Genomic DNA, 9,244 nt, shown 5'->3' with positions numbered 1-9,244 from the left:
TAGGTCTGATGCTAAATAAATGTTATAAAGAGGAATATTCACAAAGCCACCCTCAATACTTTGAACAATAACAAACTCACCAGTGGCAGAACTCGAATCTAAAGGCAATATACCTTTTAACAACAATTATTGAGTTGCCCCAGTATCACATAGAATACGTATGGGTATGGGATTGCCAGTGTCATTTCTCAAAGACACAGAAGCAACAGACACAAAAGGTCTAAATTCCTCCCTGATTACATCGGGTAATCTGGTGAAACCACGTCCATATGTGGACACAAACGCACTTGGTGTTGCTTCCTTTTCTTTTTTTCTTTTTCAAACACCAACAATCAGATATAACATGACCAGGTTGTTAAAAAAATGGCAGACACGCCTTGATTGTTTTAAAGGAGTTTTATCCTGACTGTCAAAAGATTTTGAACTGGAGGAGCTGGATTTTTTAGAAGAATCTTCAACTTTAGTGGATTGTTTGTTTGTTTGTAATTAAGCACAAAGCTGCACAATGGGATATCTTTCTTTGGACCTGGAGAACTGACTTTCCAGCTCCAGACATGAGTTTTTAAATGAAATTCTATAATATTCTTGCGAGTGTTCAAATAGTATTCGCATCTACCTGCAAGTAGGTTTGACACTTCATTGAACAATTTCTGCATATTCCAGGGCTTTTCCAGAACCAAAACCAGAATTCTTTCTTAATTGGTTATAGATTTACTTGTACTGCTCTACACTTTTCTGTCATCAATACTATAGCAAAGTCCCGACTCCCTCCGTTAACGTAAACTTTCTTGGTAGCTTTTGCTCTTCTACTGAGACGTTGGTATGTAGACACAAGTCTTGTGACTAAATGTCATCTGCCATTCTCACAGCTTTGCTAGTGCCAATTCATCTAAACTTTTTTTTTCAGTGTCCAATGCTTACAGTTCTTCGCTTAGTTCTTAACCTTTTCCCAGCTTAGGCATTCTCTGTCATGTTATCTCCTCCTAACTTTGTATGGTACTCAGAGGCTTCATAGTTTGTCAGTTATTCATTGTCGTTTATTTACTTTTTCTGAAGGAGTTCAATATATAAAAAGTGCTTAATAGCCACAAATGATTCAAAGCTTATGGAAAATATAGAATCATATACTGTTAATATCCTTGCATTGCAATTTACATACCTGAATGATTTATAATAAAAAGGTTAAAGGTCATTCAATAGAACAAAACGAATATATATATATATATAAGCCAAGGATCTATTGTGTGTCCAAATATTTGAGTTACTGACCTCACCGTAACGTGAAAATTGTTTTTTATTTGAAAGCTAGAAACATGGACTATTGTGTATCCTATTTTGAGTTTTCTTTTTAAATCTGAAATATCAGTTTTTTAATTTACCAGGGTCAGTCATTAACCATATTCCGCTACACATTAACAGCTGGCTTACATGCATACATCGAACTATGATTAAAGATGTTACATTACACATTACACTGCAGTTTACCTTTTGTTCCTGAAACCAGCTCAAGAATTATCCACACTTGGACTAAACTAGCCAGTAAACACAATATTCCTGTCAACGTCAAATTTTCACAAAAACCCGGCCCTAAATTAAAATCATTACTAAACAAAAATTATTTAGAATCACACAATACAACGTCATTTACAAAATAACATGCAATAACTGCCCAGAATTCTACATCGGAGAAACAGGAAGAAAATTGGAAACCAGATTGACAGAACACAATAAAAAAACCGTCCCATGTTTTTCACAATTGCAGTTAAAAAAAACACAGTCATTTTAAACAAAGAGCCCAACATAAACAAACGAAAAATTAAGAAATCCATCTTAATTGAACAAAACAACCCTACTCTAAACCAACACCCCGGGGTGCCTAGATACCTCTTCTAAGTTTAGCAACAGTTCCGGTCATGTGACTTCTTTGTTCAATACTGTATATATATATCCGTGTCAGTGTAAATTACTTGTACCTGATGATGACAAAACCTTGTCGAAATATTGTACATTTGCTGTTATGTTAAACTTATATTAAAGTTTTTCTTCATTACCCATTCAAGCCGTCTCCAACCATTATTAGTCTCAAAGTGGGTTCCTCGTCATCGAATTAATATTAGGTCAATGCTCTCAACACGTCATTACTTTTTAGAAATTGGACGCCCCCTGGTATTGTTGACGGGTCAATGCCCTCGACACATTATATAAGCTTGTCGTTACTTCCGGTTCCAGATTGGCATCTAATACTACTGACACAAAATTACAGATAGCTGTTTAGTCTTCATGGAACTATACTGTACAAAGATTATGAAGGGACTACTGTAGAGGGCATACAAAAGATACAAACAGAATCCGAAAACTATTGTGATTTATTGTCTTAAGCAACGGATTTTTATTGTCAAATATCATAAAAGTGTTATTATAACTTTGAAACCAGATTTGATATGGTTTGTAGATTCTATGCAGAGAGTAGAACTATCCTGCTGACCAATGAAATTTACTTTAATCCCTGGGACGTGTTGTTTTAAAACCTTTTTTATAATCATGAGCATTTAGACATGCAAAAACTTCACTAAAATGCATCATACAACCTAGGATACGGCCTACACTACCACAATACTTCAGAGTTGTCACAAGATAATCAAAGTAAAGTCATTGGCTGTCTGCTTACAGTTCCATATACGTGCAATACTGTGAAACACCATTAACTGCTTCTTATTCTCTATAAAACTTCCTAGCCAATCACCATGGCTTAAGTGCTGACGTACCTTACACCGAAAGAAAAATCCTGAATATTCCTTAAGATAATATATTATTTGCTAATGACAGTTTCCCCAAAGCACTCAACTTCAAGAAGAACACATTGCACGAACGTCAGAGAAAATGTTTACTCACTTTTGATCACATTGCATCCCGTGAAACTGCTGTAGTTTTTTTTAAGGAAAATTTCTAACAGTTTACATTAATACTAACAAGTGAATATGAGTCACATCAGAAAGCACTTTCACTAACTCAAAAACTTTTTAATGGTATGCTTTCAACTTACAGATAATATTAGACAACTTCACGAACAGCGAATCATCCAAAACATCACAGATACTTCATACTTAACTTTGGATGTTTACAGAGGCTTATAATTTGTCTTTGCATAACTTGCGTAAAAAAGTATTAAATATTCTTAATACGGGCTGAAGTTTCAAATGTTTTGTGTAGATTGTACGCTGCAATTGAGCACAGTAAATTCTTGATGTTTTGAATAAAATGTACTTCTATAAGTTTTCTGAAAGGGTAAACCTTCTAACAACACTATGAATTATTTATTCTGAAAGGGTAAACCTTCTAACAACACTATGAATTCTTTATTCTGAAAGGGTAAACCTTCTAACAACACTATGAATTTTTATTCTGAAAGGGTAAACCTTCTAACAACACTATGAATTCTTTATTCTGAAAGGGTAAACCTTCTAACAACACTATGGATTCTTTATTCTGAAAGGGTAAACCTTCTAACAACACTATGAATTCTTTATTCTGAAAGGGTAAACCTTCTAACAACACTATGAATTCTTTATTTTGAAAGGGTAAACCTTCTAACAACACTATGAATTCTTTATTTTGAAAGAGTAAACCTTCTAACAACACTATGAATTCTTTATGCTGAAAGAGAAATGTAAAAAAGTAAATTTTATATCATGTTAAATTTGAAATACTTAAATATTCTACTAACCTTTTCCCCTCGAATCTTATAATTATCTAAGCATTAAACGTGTAGGAGTCACTGATTTGTACAACAGATATGTTGTTTAAAAAAAGCAAAGCAGCGTTCTTTACTGTTAAGCTACAATACTAATAAAGTGACGTTTTACAGCTCCAAGTGACCAGATTATAGCATTATTAACTTTCATGATCGCGATGTAGGTTCAGCATCGTCCACATAACAGATTTTTAGGCTTCGTATATTTTTAATATCTTGCTTTTGGGATAATAAGATATAAAATATAGCTTCCTTAGTGCATTATTTATGTTTGAAAGAATAGTTTTAGTTATTTAGTAAACTGAATAAGAATACTGAGTATAAGTAAACGAGATTATAAAAACAGTACTATAGTTACAGGTATATTCTGGTATCACCAGAGAATCTGTGTTGTGATGGATATCATGTAAACTTTATTCTCCTTTAACAATGAACCATTCCTATTTAAATGTGTATTATTTTCAAGCATTAGTATTTATGCTCATATAATTTTGAATTTATATTAAAAAACAAATGATAGTTAAATAGTAAACCTGAACGCTTATAACGCTAAAAATCAGGTTTCAATAACTGTGGTGGGGAGAGCCCTGACAGCCCATTGTATTTATCTTTTTATGTAGATCATATTGCAAAATATTTATTGTGAAAATAATAAAACGTTAAAAAGAAATACTGTGTCAAAAACTGAATTTTTGTTATATTAAACCAATAACAGATTTACACGTAATCAAATATAGACGTTCTTCACATGTTCAAACAGTGAGCTCATCATCCTCCACCTATAAAAACATTATTGCCTGCCTATGTAAAACACATATAATATATAGATTAAAAATTATAAATATAAGTTGAAATCTGTATGCAATCCTGTTAAACACTATCCAACTTTGTAAAGCTTATGTGTGTTAAAACTATAAACTAACGTGTGTAAAATGAAGTATTTTGTCGAGAACATATTTATATGGCTAGCATAAAGACAAACTAGACAATAAGATTGTAGTACGTTTGCATGTTAAATAAGCATCCTTTTCAGGCCGATAAGTTACTTACATATGATAGGTAAAGAAATGTAAAAAGGTATGATTAAATATAGAATTAATGAATTAGTGAAGTGTTTTATACATAAAACGACTGTATTGTTTTTAGATCATAATTAAATCTATCTGTTGATTACATGCTGAAACACTTATAATTAGATCATCATGATTGTCATTGCGGCCTAAAAGCGCGGCCTTAAATGCACCATGTGAGATAAAGTATAAATAAATGAAAGAGCGACAAGATATTAAGAAAAACATATCGTGCTCAGCCCTCTGCTGTTGGTGCATTATAAGAGTGACAGTCAAAGCTGACTATTTTATCAGAGTAGTCCAAAAGTTCCGTTAAGTTTATCATTTGAAAATTAGTGATGGGTGTCACAGTGGCTCCAATGTAACTTTGCGCGAAATCCAACAAGCAAACGAAACGTTCAGATTGTTAGCAACTCTATCTCAAAAACCTTTAGTCTAGAAATTATTTTCAAACTTCAGTCAATAAAAGATAACTCTAAGGTTGCTCAACTGATTCAATTAGTTGTATGTAAGATAATATTTAAGGGGTCTTATATATTTATTATATCTTTAAAACGTTACCATTAACTTACCAATCAAAATCAGACAGACCATGACTCTTTCTAGTTCCGTGATAAATACTGTCTCTTTAGTACATTAATTACAATAATAATACTCCAAATTACGTATTAATGTTTATACTTCTAACTTTGCTGAGCCCACATAATAAAGAGCATTCTTCTACTTAGTTACATTTATTTTCTTATCATGTTTATCATGATTGAACATGAAAGACAGGAGAATGTATTGGGAAACGCTAGTGATATTAAGATTATTGTATTATGGTTTATTCCCTTTGATGATCTATATTGCTTTGGAACTTCGAGAACCTGCAAGTGTAACTCTATTTGAGAAATTTGTATATATTATTGAAATTTGTAGATATGTTGTGAAATACTTTTTTTTCCAAAAAAAATGTTCCTATACCGTTTTAAAGAATAATAGCTTACAATTTAAATATAATTTATGTCTTCTCAATACATACAACGTTGTATGTTGACAAAATATATTGTCTTATCATGTCTGATTGAACATGTAAGACAGATCAAGGAAAAACTTGGTAATCAGTTTTTAACTTACATTTTGAATAAAGAAATGGATAAACATGCCAAACAATGTTTTAAAACCACTCTCCGTTGCAGATATCAAAACCAAATTTATATGTTCTTTTCCGCTTCTATAAAGACTATTTTATACGCTAACTTTTATAGGGTTTTCTATCTAGTTCTTACGCCAATGCCACCTACGGTGTAAAGTTTCTACAAATAAATTGGCGCAGTCGGCTCTTTCGAACATGCGCAGATTAATTTATCACAAATCCACCAATCTCAGAACCCGTATTTCCGAGATGTACACAGTAGATAGATATATAAGCGGTTAAGTCTGAAAGCTGTCATCAAGATATCCAGGACCCAGTCAGGAGTGCTATTACGTTATATCATCAGCTCTCACTGTTAAGTTGATCTTAATAATTTAATATTTTTTTTTATTTTCGCTATCAAAACAATAGTTCTCAGGCCATTTCTTGTTGTAAAACTTCCACTTCTGTTCATTACAATAGGTCTAACTTAACATTAGCTCTAAATAGGTATTTTTACCTAAGGAGTGTATAAAGAAAGCTCTTGTTATACAAATAATAGCCTTAACAACTTTTGTTTATAAAAACGACTCCAATGAACTTTTACTACTAGAAGTTTATATGAGAAAGTTATTTGAATAACAGTCACTATATTCTACTTATGTTTTAAAACTAAAAGAATGGCTTTGGAGTATGGAATATACAGAAGCTATAGTAGAAAAGGAATATAAATTAGAATATTTCCGAAAAGGTTCTAAAAACTGCTTGAAAAATAACTTATAAGATTTGTAAGGAGCAAAAACAAAAGCAGGTAAGTATTAGGTTACCAAATAATCTTAGGCTGTGGGTTGGAATCGAGCTCGTTCCGAATCCGTGCGATACCGAAAAATTTAAGCTGTGTGTGCATTATAAAAGTAACAGCTGGTTCCATAGCTTGGGTTTTACTGATTAGCTGTTCTCGTTCTGGTGTCGGTAGATTAGAATTAGGGACAACGGCAAATACGCTTAGTAGCTTTGCCGTAAATACAAAATACTAACATTAAATACCACACAAATTTAGCTTTCTTATAAAAACGGAAACAATAGTGTTAAATCCTGAAATTGTTCAATTTATAACAGATTAAGTGAAATGTTTTTTTTTATTCCTTGTAAACTCCCAGTGGAGCATAGAGCCGCATCAACACCTCGCCAACGGAAGATGTTGTCGCAGTTACCTGTAGCAAGTTGGTTTGTACGGGGTGGAGTTGCTAGCCCCGCTCCTCCTTTCTCATCCTGGACTTGGGACCAGGCAAATGCGGAGATTGGCATGTTTAGTGTGACGGGGATTCGAACCCGCGACCCTCAGATTACGAGTCGAGCGCCCTAACCACCTGGCCATGCCGGGCCAAGTGAAATGGTTTAAAACTGAAGAAATTAATATTGAAAATATATTATATATGTACTTTATTTTCAAATGTTTTACAATAGAATTGGATCTAATTCGTTTCAAAGTTTATCATTTATGGAGTAAATATTTACTATTCCTGATTCTTTTAAATATGCACGTCTATTAAGTGAACTGCCCCATACCAAAACCCATTTTCACATTAGCTCCCTATTTACAAGAATAACTCTCAATGAAATCATTGAAATTGGTGTATCTTGGTTTTCACGTAATAATATTTATATAAATGGCTTTTCTGAACCTCAAATTAAGACCATTTTGAACTTTACAAACAAATATTTATATTTTCTATTCAACAACGCCTTCTTTGAACAAATAGATGGCGCTGCGATGGGTCCATCGCTAGTTAAATGAAGATTGCTTAGCTAGCCCGCGTATTTTGTTTTACCTACCATCATGCTCCAAGTTGAACAAAAAAACGCGGCCTGCCTAACTTTAAGTCGCACACTCAATCCTGTTTTGGCTGCACCTTTTTTCACATCTAAGGTGTTTTTGATTAGATTAAGTTACGCGAAACACCGGTTGTAAGCTTTGTTTAAGTACGTGAAGAGGATGAAACTGTGAAATTGTTTAACGAGTTCAGTAAACGTCTATTTTTCTGTAGATTTATGGTGCAGAATCCGTTAGAGTTACTCTTAATGAGGATGTCTAAATTATCATTATCCTCAACTTCACATGTGCATTTAATGGCAGGAAGTTGTGAGTTCAATTATTCTAAAATAGTTGAGCAGTGATCTTGATTATGAAAGAGAATATAAGTCTCGTCTACATACGTTGTCTGAAGTCAGTGTGGCAGGTGTGGAGCCATTTCTGTTCGTGATGAAAGAGAGAGAAACACATTAAAGTGCACATTGTTTAATATGCACACTATTTTTGTTGTCACTTCTCTACTTTTTTTATGTTTCAGATTGGATTAAATTATCGTTAATGTGGCAACGCATTTTAGTAATTTACCTAAAAATTGATGTAAATTCCTTACGTTTTGTTTTAGATACTGAAGATGGAATCTGTAGAATTCCGAAACGTTTATCTGCGTCCCTTTTGACATAAATAATATCTTTCGTCATAAGTGTCATAGTCATTTTTATTTTCAAACTTCGTTTTCCTTCGAACAATTACTGTTGTTTAAATTCATTGATACATCTAAATACAAGCGCCTTAAGTTTGGTTTAACAAGAAAGAACGAAGAAAATATACTTTAAAATATCCCAGATGTTAAACTTCATGGATAACCGTATTGAAGTTGTACATACATGATTTCAAAGACAATCATAAGTATGTGATTTATAACCAACATTAACAGGTAGTTCAGTTTTTTTTTTTTTTCAGGCTTATATTATAAAATTGTGTATTTCACTGCAGAACCAGAACAATGTCCAGACTGTCCACAAGGAGTTGTGTCCTTCTTATCTGTCTTCTAGTGACTCTAGTCGTTGTTAACGAAGTTTCGTCACAAATCACTTTCCCTCGTGGATGGAAACCAGGAAAACGATCAAGTAACTGCGATGAAGTTGAAAACAACATATTTTGGCAATTGGAACGTCGAATCAAGGTATGATTATTTGAAAATTAGTTTTCATTCAAGATTTTTGATAATTTCACTTTGAAGTTTATTTAATTAAGGTAATTGCATATATAAATTAATCAAGCATTGAAGCCAAAGAAAGCATTAAAGTGTTTTGGCTAACGAACAGAAAAGAATATCGATTTTAACGAGTTAGCTACTAAACTGGAAGACAAACTTCCTGTTTCTCAGTGGTATGGCCAGGTGGTTAGGGCGCTCGACTCGCAATCCCTCCGTCACACCAAACCTGCTCGCCCCTTCAGCCGTGTGGGCGTTATAATGTGACGGTCAATCCCAC

The 9,244-nt window shown here is 33.2% G+C and overlaps 1 long non-coding RNA gene across 1 annotated transcript in view; it reads left to right on the top strand.

The window, feature by feature from the left end:
* The first annotated feature begins 6,267 nt into the window (after positions 1-6,267).
* LOC111087084 overlaps positions 6,268-9,244 on the top strand; it is a 3,545-nt gene continuing 568 nt past the window's right edge. Inside the window, exons 1-2 of the long non-coding RNA XR_002611809.1 lie at positions 6,268-6,313; positions 8,745-8,934. This is a non-coding gene — a long non-coding RNA (uncharacterized LOC111087084). The remainder of the gene's footprint in view (positions 6,314-8,744; positions 8,935-9,244) is intronic.

The sequence above is a fragment of the Limulus polyphemus genome, unplaced genomic scaffold, assembly GCF_000517525.1.
Source record: "Limulus polyphemus unplaced genomic scaffold, Limulus_polyphemus-2.1.2 Scaffold1716, whole genome shotgun sequence".
NCBI lineage: Eukaryota > Metazoa > Arthropoda > Merostomata > Xiphosura > Limulidae > Limulus > Limulus polyphemus.
Note: the sequence above shows the minus strand (reverse complement) of the source record. Positions and strands in the feature narration are given on the sequence as shown.